Source organism: Notamacropus eugenii, chromosome 2, assembly GCF_028372415.1.
Source record: "Notamacropus eugenii isolate mMacEug1 chromosome 2, mMacEug1.pri_v2, whole genome shotgun sequence".
In the NCBI taxonomy this organism is placed as follows: Eukaryota; Metazoa; Chordata; class Mammalia; order Diprotodontia; family Macropodidae; genus Notamacropus; species Notamacropus eugenii.
This window is the reverse complement of record NC_092873.1, coordinates 524,592,505-524,607,483: the sequence shown is the minus strand read 5'-3', so window position 1 is coordinate 524,607,483 and position 14,979 is coordinate 524,592,505. Positions and strand designations below refer to the sequence as shown.

At 42.1% G+C, this 14,979-nt stretch overlaps 1 protein-coding gene across 2 annotated transcripts in view; it reads right to left on the bottom strand.

Moving 5' to 3' along the window:
* ROR1 (receptor tyrosine kinase like orphan receptor 1) overlaps positions 1–14,979 on the bottom strand; it is a 363,189-nt gene that overhangs the window by 93,134 nt on the left and 255,076 nt on the right. The window lies entirely within an intron of this gene.

Here is a 14,979-nt window from a genome sequence, read left to right as displayed (position 1 = left end):
AGTAAATCCATCTACAGCATTCCCTGATCTATAAGAAAGGGGGGGAGAGAAAATAAATGAGGAAAAGATAGAAAGAGGAGAGATGAAAGGGAAGGAAGAGAAGAAAAAAGAAAGGAAGAGAAGGAAAAAAGGAAGAGGAGAGGTAAGAAGAGGAGAAAAGAAGGAAGGAAGGAAGGAGGGAAGGAAGGAAGGAAGGAAGGAAGGAAGGAAGGAAGGAAGGAAGGAAGGAAGGAAGGAAGGAAGTTAAAGTGGCCCAGAAGGACCTATTCTTGATGAAGCCATCCTGCTTGTGTGTTGCGATTATGACTTTTCGCCCAGATGTTTACTACCCAGGTAGTCAATACACTTTTTAAAAGTATCTATTTTATGTGCCAAGCATCATGATAATTAATGGAGATATGAAAAAAAGTGAAAACCACGGTCCCTATGGTCAAGAGGCTCAAGGGGGAGATAACAGGTAAATAGCTAGGAAAAGAATGATATATACTGGGTAGATTTTGTCAAAAATTCACTGCTCTGTTGGCAGAATCCATGCACTTCCCTTTTCTGAAAGACAAGATGATGTGTCCCCTTCTCTGCTCATGAAGCACCTCCCCCTTTCTCCAGAAGCCCTCTCTGCCTGTTGCTGAGCCATCCCTCCAGTCAGTTCTTTTAGTGGATGAAGGTGCAGTCCCTCTGGGCCCAGGGACTTGGGTAGTCCAAGGGCAGTTGGGGCTTTGCCATTTCCTTCCTTAATTTAGTTATCAATTAGTTCCCCCTTCTCTGTTTTGTTCTTCCCTTCTCAATCTCTCTGTGATGACACGGTCCTTTTCTTTACTTGTCCAATCTCTGGGTAAGTCACCTAACTGAGTCAGCCTCAATTTTTTCGTTTGTAAAATGTGGATAATAATAGCCCCTACCTCCCAGAGCTGCAAAGATCAAGTGAGATAACCCATGCTATGTAAATGCTAGCTGTCATCCCCATTTTCAGCACATTCCCTAAGAAGTCACCTATTTCAATACTTACCCAAAAGGAAACTTCACTGGGACATACTTGACCAGTGGTCACCCTCTGCCTACAGACTTCCAAAGAGAGAAGGCTACAACCCCTCCTGCTAGTCCATCCTCTTCTATTGGTAGGAAATTCTTGCCGATGAGAAGTCTCAATTTGCCTCTCCTCAATGGCCAAGGATGCTCCTGGCTCTGCTCTCTGGCTCCAAACAGAACAAGCCTCATCGCTCTTTCACAGAATGACCTTTTGCCCAAAGATGCCCATCTGCCATTTCTGACTTTTCCTTCAATGGATTCTCAGATTTGAAGACCTCCTTGGACTTGGCTGTTCTCAACTGGACACTCCCCAATTTTTCAGTGATCTATCAAATATAACTCTATGCCTGTCTTTCTTTCCAAATAAATTTTATATTCCCTAAAATTAGGAGGAAACTTTGTATTTAATAGGCATATTTTTGCATTGAATTGAAGTGATGAAAGGGGTGGAAAATCAACATGGAAATTCCCTGATTCTCTCAATAAACATTTATTAAACACCTATTGTGTACAGAACATTTTGTGAGATGCTAGATGGGGTATAAAGTTGGGCTGGCACTTCCTGTCTTCACAGAGTTTACAGTCCAGGAAGGAACATCTTCACATATTTAACCATGATACATTTTTATTAAACACTATTATATGCACAATTATCTGATGTGTTCTGAGGGAGAGAAGTTTTGATAAGATAGAGCCCCTGTCCTCAAGAATGTCACAATCTAGGGGCAGCTAGGTGGCACAGTGGATAGAGCACCAGCCCTGAAGTCAGGAAGACTTGAGTTTAAATTAGCCTCTGACATTTGCTAGCTGTGTGACCTTGGGCAAGTCACTTAGCTCCTGTTGCCTCACCAAAAGAAAAAAAAAAAGAATGTCAGTCTAGTAGAGGGGATAATACATTTTTACCATTCAGCAACTGCAGTATTACTAATATATAAGGAGAGATCTTTAGAACAAAGCATCATGTGAGATCTGAAAGATGTAACGAGAAAGGAACAGCTTATTTTCCCCAAACAGATACAGAGAAAGGTCAGGTCCTCTTTTGGGGGCTCTGAACAGAGGCATGGACTTGGAGATGGCACCTTCCCCAGGATCAGGCAACAGAAAAGATTATCGGAAATGAAAGGCCTTTCCAGGGTAATAAAAAGAAGGTTGGGTTTGAGATTGAAGGATTTGGGTTCAATTCTTGGTTCCATCACTTATTTCCTCGGTGACCCTGGACAAAAGAGTTCAGTAACCACGTATTGAGAGAGGTTCTGGAGATATTAAGACAAAATGAAAAAATATCCCTGCCCTCAAGGGTCTTCCATTTGCTATTTGCAACTGAGTCTATACAAGATCATCTGAAGAGGGAGGGAGAACTAATGAATAGAGGGAGCCAGCTTTCCCTTCTGAGGATGCATTAGAATTAAGGATTCTAGGAGACAGAGATGAGGAGAGAAGGTGCAGCCTAGGTAAAGGTAAGGAAATGGAAAATGGGATGCCAAGTTCTGGCAACTCCAAGTGGAATAGTTTGGTTGCAATAATATATGCATGAAGGAAAGAAATGAATCTGGAAGGGTAGACTAGAGACCATAAAAGCCAATGAACTTTTCCAATAAATCAATCAAGAAACATTTATGAAATGCTTACTATGTGCCAGGTGCAAGAGATACAACTATAAAAATTAAATAAGCTCGGTCCTCAAGCTGCTTACATTCTCTCTGGGGAGAAAATGTGGCCACAAAAAACCTTTCAGCCTTCAATTCTTGATACTAATACTGATTCTAGGGGTATTTATGCAATGCTTTACTGTATGCAAAGTGTTTTACATTTGATGTTACATTGGATCCTCACAACAACCCAGGAAGGCAGAGATAATAGTAGTAGTAAGTGCTAATATTTAAATAGAGCTTACCATGCATTGTACTAAATCCATTCCAATTATTACCTCACAACAACCCTGGGATGTAAGCACTTGTGTTATTCCCATTTTACAGATAAGAAAACTGAGATTAAGTGGCTTGCCCAAACCAACACATTTAGTCAACTGACATCAAAAAATATTTGTTAAGTATTCCCTATGTGCCTGGCGCTATGGATACAAAGGTACCTAGTAAATGTCTGTGGTTGGATTTGAACTCAGATCTTTCTGACTCTAAGTCCTCTACCCTATCCACTCTGCCACTAAGAGGACCCAGTCAGCCAGGAATGATGTCTGAGTCTTGGTCCCATTCCCTCTTGCAGAGGCTCTGGGCTTCTGCCCCATCCCACTGCCCAGTTCCTGTGAAATGAAACACAAGGCCCCAGTGGTTCTGGTCAGGGTAACTGTTTCCAAATTAAGCTTGATCTAAAAGAATAATGTTATATTTTGCAGCTCTGCTGTGTTTCTTTACTTCATTTACACTCTCTCTTTAATCAAAAGACTTTCCCAAACAGTAACATATTTTGGTATTCCACAAAGAAATAAAACTGGTTTCATGCTAGCTAGGCTTCTCTGAAAGCTTGGGCATTGCCCAGCTCCTGTTTAAACATCTATTTTTAGCTAAAAATGGAAAACTGACACCAGACAAGGCCAATTTAGAGGGGGGAAAATAAAACATGAGCTCTGGTGCTGTCTAGAGTGGTCAGCTCCTTCCAGATAAAGAGGAGAAGAAAGGAAGAGATCTGACCCCAAAGAGAGAGACTATGTCTCAACATCTCCCAAATGCCATCCACTCTCTTACTTACTGCCTTCATTTAACATGGTGGCTCTGCATTGATATTCTCGACTTTCCTTATTTCTTAGAATTTGCCGTGTCAGGATTCCAGGAATCTAAATGCTGACATCAGACTGAAGTCCAAAAATGGAATCTGGGACCTGGATTCAATTATCACACTCTTTAGTCAAGAGGTAGCTAAGTGGCCCAATGGAAGGAGAGCTAGATTCCAACTTGGGAAGTCTTGACTTCAAATTTGACCTCAGACTCTTACCTGGGCAAATCTCTTAATGGTTATCCTGGTAGCCTCAGTTTCCCCCTCTGTAAAATGGGGATAAAAAAGACACCTGTCTCCCAGGGTTGTTTTGAGGATCAAATGAAATAATGATTATAAAAGAGCTTAGTACTGTACCTGCACATAGTGAGCATTACATAAATGTTATTATTATTAATGGGCTTAATAACATCACCTTCCAACACCAAATAAAATGCTGCAAAAGAAACAATGCGCAAACCTCTCAGTTCTCTCTAAAAATCAGCTATTTGTTGTTGTTACATGAGCTCCCAGGCTGTTTGATCTTGGGCAGGTGACTTAACCTCTCAGGTAAGGCTATCAATGCAGAAAATGTCCCAACCTGCATTAGTACAGGGAATTTCCCCTTCTTAGATTTTCCCCGTATCAGTGAAATCACTTGGGGTCAGAGAGGTGAATCAACAGAAGAAAATATTAAACACAATGAAAAAAATCCTGTGTGCTAAGAGAAGCCCAAAAAATAAACACAGAAGAAGAGGAAGAACTCCACAACATATCCAGGACAAAGCTTAGAGAAAAGAATTCTCTGGCTGCAGAGACTACAAGAGTACCTGGAATAAATTAAGTATGAGTTATAAAAATGCCAAGTTTTAATTCAATAACTGCTAGGGAGGAAAGACTAGCTGGGAGAGTGGATGGCTTAGAATAGAAGAAGGTGGTGAAATTTACCCAAGCGTTATACCCCCTGAAAACAAGAATGGAATTTTAAAAAGCAATGACTTTGTGAAACAGCAAGAAATATCAACGCAAAATCAAAAAGTTAAGAAAAAAAGAAAATGGAAGATATATGCTATTAAAAACCACTGACCTAGAAAATAGATCAAAGAGAGGTCATCTAATGATCATCAGATGACTTGACAAACATGGCAGGCAAAAATTCCTGAATGTCATCATTACAAGAAATTATAAATGAAAATGTTCAGGTCCCTTAGAACCAGAGAGCAAAATGAAAGCTGGAAGAATCCACTAGTCACTTCCTGGAAGAAAACTCCAGAGGAAAACTCCCAGGAATGCCATGACCCAAATTCAGAGCTTCTAGGTCAGAGACATCACAAGCTCTTGTTCCTACCCTATATGTTACTGAAGACAGAGAAATTGGGGTTCAGAAATTTGCATCTATTTTTTATTTGCCCACAATCACACAAACTGTGGATGGCAGAGGGAGTCTCTGAACATAAGGCTTTTCATTCTAAGTCCAATAGTTAGTCTCAGATGGGGAGGCACAGAATTACAGAATCTGAGATTCAGAAGGGACTTCAGAAGTCATCAATTCCAACCCACTTCTTTTACAGAGGTAGGAAGTGAGTCCTAGTGAGGTCATGTGACTTTTGCAAAGTCACACAGGGATCATGGGTCACTAGATTTAATGCTGGAAGAGACTTAACAAGCTATCAAGTCAAACCCTCTCCTTCTATACATGCTAATCATAATGGGTACTTAGTGCTTAACAATTTGTAAAAAATAGAAAAGAAAATCATGGTTAGGGCTGAACAGTGACTCAGGAAGGCATCTGGCAGGCTTCATCTTTAAAGTGAATGTGTGTGTGTGCGCGGGCGCGCACGCACGCATACGTGTGTAATTAGAAAACCAAAAAACACAGACCCCATCCCCCAAAACATGGTCTTCCAAAGGGATAAGGGTTAATGAACTCTGTGGAAGGCAACCTCATGAAAACACTTTTAAAAAGTCACAGTAGATTGAGACAAAACCAGATTCCCATAAGCCCCATTACTATCTCTCCTCCTCCTCAGACTATTGTGGCTAACTAAATTCCATTCAAGCTCCTCAAAAATCTGGCTCCAACACACCTTCCTATTCATGTGCTACAGTCTTCCTAGGCTGATAGGTGGTACAATGGAAACCTGAGTTCAAATTCAGCCTCAGACATGTATTAGCTTTGAGACCCTGGACAAGTCATTTAACCTCTGCATCAGTTTTCTAAGTTGTAAAGCGGGGATAGTAATGGCACAATAGCTGACCATAGAGTGGAGTACAGTCCTAAAAATTATATCAGGAACAAGCTTAGGTCACCCCCAAATGTCATTTTTTAAAAGCTATATTGAATGAAAAGGAGGATGAAAGAAAAGATGGGACCTCTGCTTGGAGTGGAGTGGACAACAGTGACCAACAGTGGAGGTAGAGAGGTGCAACTGTTTTCGCCTTTCCTTTTGAGAGGGTTGGAATGAAAGGGCATACTAGGGAGGTGGAACCCAAGATGGAGCCAGGGGATAATAAGAGACTATCTTACACTCTCTGATGAAATCCAGTCACCCGGTCCAAATGAGATCCACCCTCAGGTACCAAAGGACCTGGCAGGGGCGACGGTTGAGTCTCTGTAAAGGATACATGAAAGCTCTTGGACAATGGAGAGGCACCGCAATTCTGGAAAAGGACTACTATCGTCTCAGTGTTCCACAAAGGAAAGACTACCAAGCCTGCAAAGTGTAGGTCAGGGAGCCAGGCTTTGGTTTCTGGGAAAATTGTAGAACAGAACATGAAAGAGATGGTCACAAACATTCAGAAAGCAAAGCAGCGATTAGAAAGCACCACTCTGGCATCATGAAGAATAGGTTATGCCAGACTACTCTCATTTCTTTTATGATGGGATCACTAAGCTAGTGGTTGAGGGGTATGACGTGGATAAAGTTTGTAAATGAGATTTGTGCAGGATAAGAAAACAATGTACATAATCTAAAATACTCTATTGTTAAAAAATGTTAACCATTATCGGAGCCTTCAGCAAGTTGGAATATTTTCACTGATGGAGGGTCCTTCCTTGATGACGGTGGCTGACTGATGAGGGGGTGGCTGTGGAAGATTGGGGTGACTTTGGAGAGTTGGGATGATTTTGGAAGATTGGGGTGGCTGTGGCAACAGCTTAAATAAGACAACAGTAAAGCGAGCCACATAGGTTGACTCCTCCTTTCATTTGAACAACTAAAGGCCATTGTAGGGTTACTGACGGGCCTAATTTCAATATTGTTGTGTCTCAGAAAAAAAGGGAGGTCCAAAGAGAGAGAGAGAGAGAGAGAGAGAGAGAGAGAGAGAGAGAGAGAGAGGGAATAGCTGGTGGGTGGAGAAGTCCAAACACACTCAACATTTACCAGTTACGTTGTCCATCTTATATGGGCCTGGTTCACAGTGCTCTAAAACGATTACAGCAGTAACATCGAAGGTCACTGATTATGGATCGCCATAGCAGAAACAATGATAACGAAAAGTTGGAACATTATGAGAATTACAAAAACGTGACGCAGAGCTGCGATTGGAGCACGTGCTATTGGAAAAATGGCACCAACAGACTTGCTTGAAGTCAGGTTACCATACTTCAATTTGTGAAAAATACAATTATTTGCAAAGCATAATAAAAGAGGTACATCTGCATTCTCATTTTGTGGATGAGGAAACTCCCTCCTTCTCTCTGTCTCATTCTGCAATTCTGTCTCTTCCTCTCTTTCTCCCTCCCTTTATTTCTCTGACTCTCTCTGCATCTCTGTCTCTCCTCCTCTTTCTCCCTCTCTTCCTTCTTCCTTCTCTCTCTCTGTCTCCCTCCCTCCCACACCCCCTCTCATTATGTGTGCCACACACACATAGTAAACACAGTGTAAATATCCACTGGAATCCTTGAAAGCTTTCAGCTCCCCGTCTAAAATGTGAGATTTGTTGAGTGTGAGAGGTGACCAGGGACAGGAGAATTTGGCTCTTCCAGCCTTAAGATTGCCAGACTCAACCCAAGTGGGATTGGGAAATCCTCCTTATCTTATCTTACCCCATTCCCTCCATGGTCCTCCCACTCTCCACAGCTGCTGGTTCTGAGGTTGCTGGGATCAGACTCAGTGTGAGGAGCTGAGAATGGGCTATTGCTCCTACTAACCGGAAGAGCCCTGGCTGTACCCCCATCTTCCCTGCTCTGTCCCTAGAGCTCATAGTGTTGAAAGTCATTGTTGAGTTTATCATGAATTGCAGAGGGGGAAAAAAGCCATCCTTTGGAGGGATTAGTCAGACCTTAACTACATTTCTTCACTTTCGCTGGAATTGGGACCTAGATAAGGCTGGCTACTCTAGCTTTCAATAGAGTCAAGTGTGCCAAAGGAAAGAGGAGGATGGATCTCTGGTTCTGTTCAAGACGAGGTAATGTTGCCTAGTGGTTAGAGCAAGGGTGGGACAGAAAAATCTATGTCTCTGATTCTGCATCTATTGTACATTATCACTTGCTTAGCAAGAATAATTAGTGAAAGTGGAAGGTGCCAGGAGGCTCACTTCTTCTTGCTATGAGCATTCTCCTCCACCCAGGCCCACACTAGCCTCACCTCCCCGACTCTGGAGCGATCTCCCCTGAGGAGGCCTTGGAATATCCTTGGGTTTTCCTTTTCTCTTTGGAAGACAGGATCCCAGAGTTCCCTCACTGCTCACCTTAACTCATTCAGCCAATAAACATTTATTAAGCCCCCACTATGTGTAAGGCTCTATGTTATACAATGGAATTCAGCCAGGAAAGTTGATTTAAAGGTACATTTTTCACAACTTGTCCTGCTAAATACTTGTGTACTTCTTGCCCTGGGTGCAAAAGAGGATGAATTATCTTTCCCTCCAGACTTACTCCTATTCCTAACTTCTTTCTATCTGTCAAAAACGCCGCTGGATTGCTTGGAGTCACCATTTTCACAACCCTGAAGTCACCTTCAACTCATCACTTCCCCTCCCCCATAGTCCTAATGAGTTGTCATTAATCTTGTTGATTCTACTACTGCTACAACCTGTCTTGTTTCCCCCCTCCCCTTCTTTCCACTCACTTCCCATAACCCCTTACTCTGGGTCCTCATTACCTCCCAAGTGGACTGCAGTAAGGGCTTCTGAGCTAGCCTCCTGCCTCCCATTCTCTCTCCCCTCCAAAACATTCTTTATGGTCTACACAGCTAGCACTCTGAGATCCCGAAGGCTCAGACTGGCCAGGCTATCCCAGCCCTTAAACCCCTGGTGGCTCCCCATGGCCTCCAGACCACACAATTTTATTGGGTAGGTAAAGCCTTTCGGACCTTGACTCCAGCCTTTCAAGGCTAATCAAACTTTATTCCCCTTGCCATTTTTCTATAAGGACTTCTTACTGCCCCTTGGGATCAATATTTCATCTCCATTCATCTTTTGCACAGGCCAATTCCCCTGCCTTGGTTTGTTTCCCTTCCTCTTTTCTGTCTCCTTATTCCAAGCTCCCTTCAAGTCTAAGAGTTGCCTCAAGAGAGGCAGCAAGATGGTGTCATGGACAGAGCACCAAATCTGGAGTCAGGAAGACCTACCTTCAAATTCAGCCTCAGACACTTACTTAGCTGTGTGACCCTGGGCAAGTCACTTAACTTCTATTTGCCTCAGTGTCCTCAAATGTAAAATGGGTGTTGCAGGTTGTTATGCGAACCGAATGAAATGATATTTGTAATTTCAAATGCCTGGCACATAGCCATCCTTGCCAGGAAGGTGCCAGTGAATGGACAAAAGCCCCAAAGGCACCTGAAGGAGCTTGAGCCGAGCTTCCATAAGATGGAGCTAAGGAAGGAACAAATTCTAGCATAGTCAAGGATGTGGGATGTTGTGTTGTCAGGCTTACTCTGTATCCCGCTCCCCATTCCTTTTCCCCCAGGGAAAGTGTCAACTCCTTCCTGAAGCCTTTTTGCGTCTCCCCAGCTGCTGGAGCCCTTCCTCACAAACTATTATATATGTGTCTGTATCTGTAAGTATGTGTGTATGCATGTACATACACCCCATATGTATGCATATATATAATTGTGTGTATATATCCACATATGTCTATTACATATAGACATATGTAAGAGTTTAATATCTACTTATACATGTGCATGTATTATTCATTTATTTGTAACTTACTTTCATTCCGTCATTCATTTGTTTATTTATTTCTATGTCTTTGAGTAACTGTTGGATGACCGCTTGTTGGGTAAGATGTTGAGGCATGGATTGGAGGTCCTTTTATACTCTGAGATTCAGTGAAACTCATTAGAAAAATCTGTTGAATCTCCTCATAAATTGCAGAAAACCTTCAAGTCCCAACTCCAATAATCTTCTTCCATAAAGTCTGCCTTGATTTTCCCAGTGAGATGTGATCACTTCTTACCTGATTTTATATGCGCCCCTTTTATACAATCATTATAGGTCTAGTTTGTGTTTCTTTTTTAACTATTTTTCTTTGTTACTAGGAAGGGCATAATTGAAGCTGGGGGGAGGACAGATATATATCTAGATATGACTATAATATAATAAGAGCTGGCATTTATACAGGAGTTTAATATTTATAATATGGTTTCTTTACATGATCTCATTGTAACTTCACAACAACAAATTGTGAGGTTAAAATGAGACCAAATGTTACATGTGATATTATACTCATATTACAAATGAGAAAAAAGAGGCTCAGAAAAGTTAAACGATCCTGCTCAGGATCACACAGTGAGTAAGTGTCTGAGGCAGGGTTTGAATCTTGTTCTTCCTGACTCCAAAAAACTGTATTTTATCCACTAAACCACAGTGTCCCTATGCAAAAACAAAAATCGGTAAGACTTATTTTAACAAATAATAATAATGATGGATTTCTATAGCATTTTCCTCATGACAGTTCTGTTGAGGAAGGTTTTACAGATGTAGAAACTGAGGCTAAAAGAGAAAGTTTCTCACCCAAGGTCACACAGTTAGTAGGGACCTGATTTCTCATGTAGTCTCCTGCCAATGCTGTTTCTCAGGTCACAGCACAGCCTAGAAATTCAAAGAAATTCCCAGCAGACTCTAGGACAACACTCTCCTCCCTCCCTCCCTGGCCACATGCGTGGTCACCCCTGGTGCAGACCCCCCTCATCTCCTGCCTGGGCTTTTGCAATGGTTGCTGGGGTGTGGGGGATGGTCATCTGCCTGCTCCAAGTCCCTCTCCTTTCCAGTCCATCCTCTGCTCAGGTACCAAAGGGATTTTCCTAAAGTGCAGGTTTGACCTTGCTGCTCTCTTACTCAATAAACTCCGATGCCTCTTCATTGCCTCCAGAGTCAAGTACAAAGTCCTCTGTCTGGCATTCCCAGCTCTGCATCCCTTCCCCTCACTCATATGATGGTCTGGTCAAACTGGCCTTTTGGATTGTGCTCCCTGACAACACAACATCCCACCTCCTTGCCTTTGCTAGAATTTGTTCCTTCCTTAGCACCATCTTTTGGAAGCTCGACTCAAGCTCCTTCAGGAGCCTTTGGGGCTTTTGTCCATTCACTGGCACCTTCCTGGCAAGGATGGCTCCACGTTTACTGTGTATGTATTTGCCATACGTTTCTATCTCTCCCTGGGCTTCCCCCAAAGGCAGGGACACTTTCCATTTTGTCTCTATCTCCAGTACCTGGCCCAGTGTTTGGTCCACAATAAGCAATGAATCAAGGCTTTTGGCCTGTCATAGCTGACATCTATATCGCACTTTTCAGGTTTGCAAAGTGCTTTACAGATGTTATCTTACTTGATACAACTACCTTGGGAGGTAGGTGCTATATTATCTCCATTTTACAGTGAAGAAACTGAGGCAGAGAGAAGTCAAATGACTTGCCCAGGATGACACAACCAGGAAGTTTCTAAGCATGGATATGAACTCAGATCTTTCTGACTATAGATCCTGTGCTCTATCTTCTGTAGCTTCTACTTGTTTTGTCTCACTCTTCATGATCCCATTGGGGTTTTTTGGGCAAAAAGATACTAAAGGGGTTTGTCATTTTCTTCTCTATCTCATTTTACAGATGAGGAAACTGAGTCAAATAGGGTTCAGTGACATGCCCAGGGTCACACAGCTAGTGAGTGGTTGAGGTCCGATTTGAACTCAAGAAGATGAGTCTTCCTGACTGGTGCTTTATGCACTATGGCCCCACCCAGCTGCCTCCCACCTGCTTGTGCCTTATTGATTAACTGACTGACTGAGACTGGTTTCATTAAAGTATAAGGACAGCAGAAAGGCAGATGTCAGTTAATTTGTCAATGAGAGTTTCCAGGATAAGAAGACTCTGGCACAAATATGGCGTGCCATGGAAGGAGTCACCAGCCCTTGGCCTAAGGCCAAGTCTGGGAGCTTATGGATTTATATACTTAACCACAGAAATCCAGCCTGGGATCCAAATTATCAGCAGCAATTGAAGCAAGGATTAACAGGAACAAGTATTGTACCCGGGTGGGAAGGCATTTAAACATGAATAATTTTTCAGAAAAGTTTTAATCTTTGTTTAAATTAAAACTTCAAAAGGATTTCACTTATCAACCAATCCCATAAGCAATTCCAAAAAAGGCGATTAGCTTTAAGGAAGGGGAAGCAGGGTGACCAAACTTCTGACCTACCTTAAGGCCAATCAACATTTTCTCCCCATGCACAAAGAAATGCAATTAGTATGGGGACTATAAAGTCCTTTTCACTGTTACAATTAACTGGCTGATGAAGTATCAGAAAGGCTTGGCCAGGGGCCAATGTTTATTTTTTACTCCTTGCATGTTTTATTAATGGAATTCCACTGGGCCTCCAGGAACTTACAGAATAGTATTAAAATATCCCATGTTGGAATCCAATGGCCTCCATCAGGAAATTGAGTCAGTGCTGCATGGTCTGATTCAAGGTTGGGCTTGGTCCAAGCACACCCTAACCATGGTAGCCATCATGACCAAGAAGGCCATGCACCCAGTAGGCACAGCCATTTGTAATAGAATGGGGTTCAACAGTTTCCAGTGAATTCTGTTCAGGCTATTAGCAAAGGACTTGAAAATCAAGGCAATGTGAGTTGGAATCCCTCCTCAGACACTAGCTAGATGAGGCCCCCAATGTCCAGAAGGGCTGAATTTGAGTTTAAATAAATGATATTTCCAGTGAATATAAACCATAAAGATGAGTTTAACATATTACTATCCAGGTTAAACCCTGATGACACTGGAAACCAGAAAAAATACTGGAGTAGGGTAGGGCTTCTCAGACATTGTGATCTAAGACCCCTTGATGCTCTTTTTAAAAAAATAATATTTTATTTGGTCCCCAGTTACATGTAAAGACAACTTTTAACATTCATTTCAGCTTTTTTGAGTGGCAATCCCTCCATACTTTTGGCAATTTTTGAGGGCCTCCTCAAAGAGCTTTTATGTATTTGAATTCTAGCAATATTTACCATATTTCAGATTAAATTGTCTTTGTGTTATTGAGAATAGAGTTTTGACCTTGTGGATGTCCTAAAAGGGTCTTGGGGACAGTGACTTAAAGAGAAATACAGTTTTCCCTTCCACATCATGACTTTCCTCATTGTGGTTTTGATATATCATTATATTCGATATATTGGTATAAGAAATTAAATGAAGATTTTTTGGAGCTTTGCCTTAGCCACAGACAATACGTGAAGGACAGCAGAGGACACAGAAAATGTTTATCAACTCAGAAATGCACAATATAAATGTATTGTAAGTTATCAACATTATTTTCTTTTAACGCCATAAATATACGCAATTTCTTTTTTAAAGTTAAAATAAGTAAAAAGTTAAAGTTTGCAAAAGAACGTGAAAGCCAGCAGATGATACATAAAGGCTAGAAATTTAGAGATATCGTGTTGACCCACATAAAGCCTGTGACCAAATACTTAACCCAAATTTTACAGTAAACACCCCATAAAAGAAAAAGAAAAAAATGCAGACTTCTTCTCTGGTCCCGAGGGAGGGCCAAAAAAATTTACATGGATTTTCCAGATTGCACGGGGCACCATGCCCCTCCCCACCCCACAAGGTGGGAGGGTTAACTGTAAATTTTTGGTAAATGCTTTCATTTTTTACCCTGGTTTGCCTTCAATTGAGAATCTGACTACCAGATTCTTGTTATTTTTCTGGGGTCAAAGTCCAATACTTATCACCCTATAGGACCTTGGTACTGAATCCTTGAGTCCTAGAATGAAACGGAGGTCAGCATTTCTGCTGGCAGATTCAATCATGAATTTTAAGTATACACAGAAAGAAGACCAGAGTACATCCTTAAGTGGGCGCTCTGGAGCTGTCATAGCTGCCCCAGACTGTAGCCAGAAGCAAAGAGGTGGATGGACTGTTGCAGTAGAGCTTCCAACAACCCTGGCCACCCATACATGTGGCCACACCCTCCAAGAAGGTGTTCTCTCCTACCTAAAAGTAACTGAGCCCTCCTTAATGCCAACAGAAGTTTTACTCTCCATGCTAGTCATTCATGACCTTGCTTTTTTCCCATTTTGCTTTGGAGCTATTTGTAGACTTGACCTGTGCATGGGACAGAGCAGGTAAATTCAAGTCAAAGCCTCTTCCAAGGAAAACTAACCATTGGTCAGCCCTATCATCCCTCCATGTTGTAAGTATGCCTTTTCCTTTTAAGATCAGTAACCTAGACATGAATCTGGGGAATATGGCTCTTATCTCTTCTGTTCCCAGGATAGCATCACTTCCTGGCAGAAGCCTTGTGGTCTCTTTGTGACTGAGTAGGGACAGAAAGGATTCGGGAGCTGTGCAAGAGCTGGTCAAGTTACCCAGACCAGTGGGTGGTGAAGGAACATAACCCCATGGCTAATCTGGATAGCCACCTGCCTGAGAAGGATGTTCTAAAGCCCCACCTGTGCCCACCGGGAGAAGGACCTGCTAGGGTAGTCAGTGACCTCCCAGCTGTTCTCATAGAAAAGCCAGCAATTGAGCCACAGTAAATGAAAGACAAGACCATGAACAATGAAGACTGAGATTAAGAAGCTGAGTCTCCTGAGAGGTAAGCAGCACAGCCTATAACAATCTACATGCATGTCAGAGAACACAACGGAGGATCCAAAGAGACTAGACTGAAGAGTAATAAAGCTTTCCCTCAGAGCCATTTGAGCTCAGACGAGACTTTTCGGTTAGGGCTTTCTGCATCCTCTTCCTCCTCCTCATCCCAACATTTAAATAGTGATTGAAGGTTTACAAAGCACTTT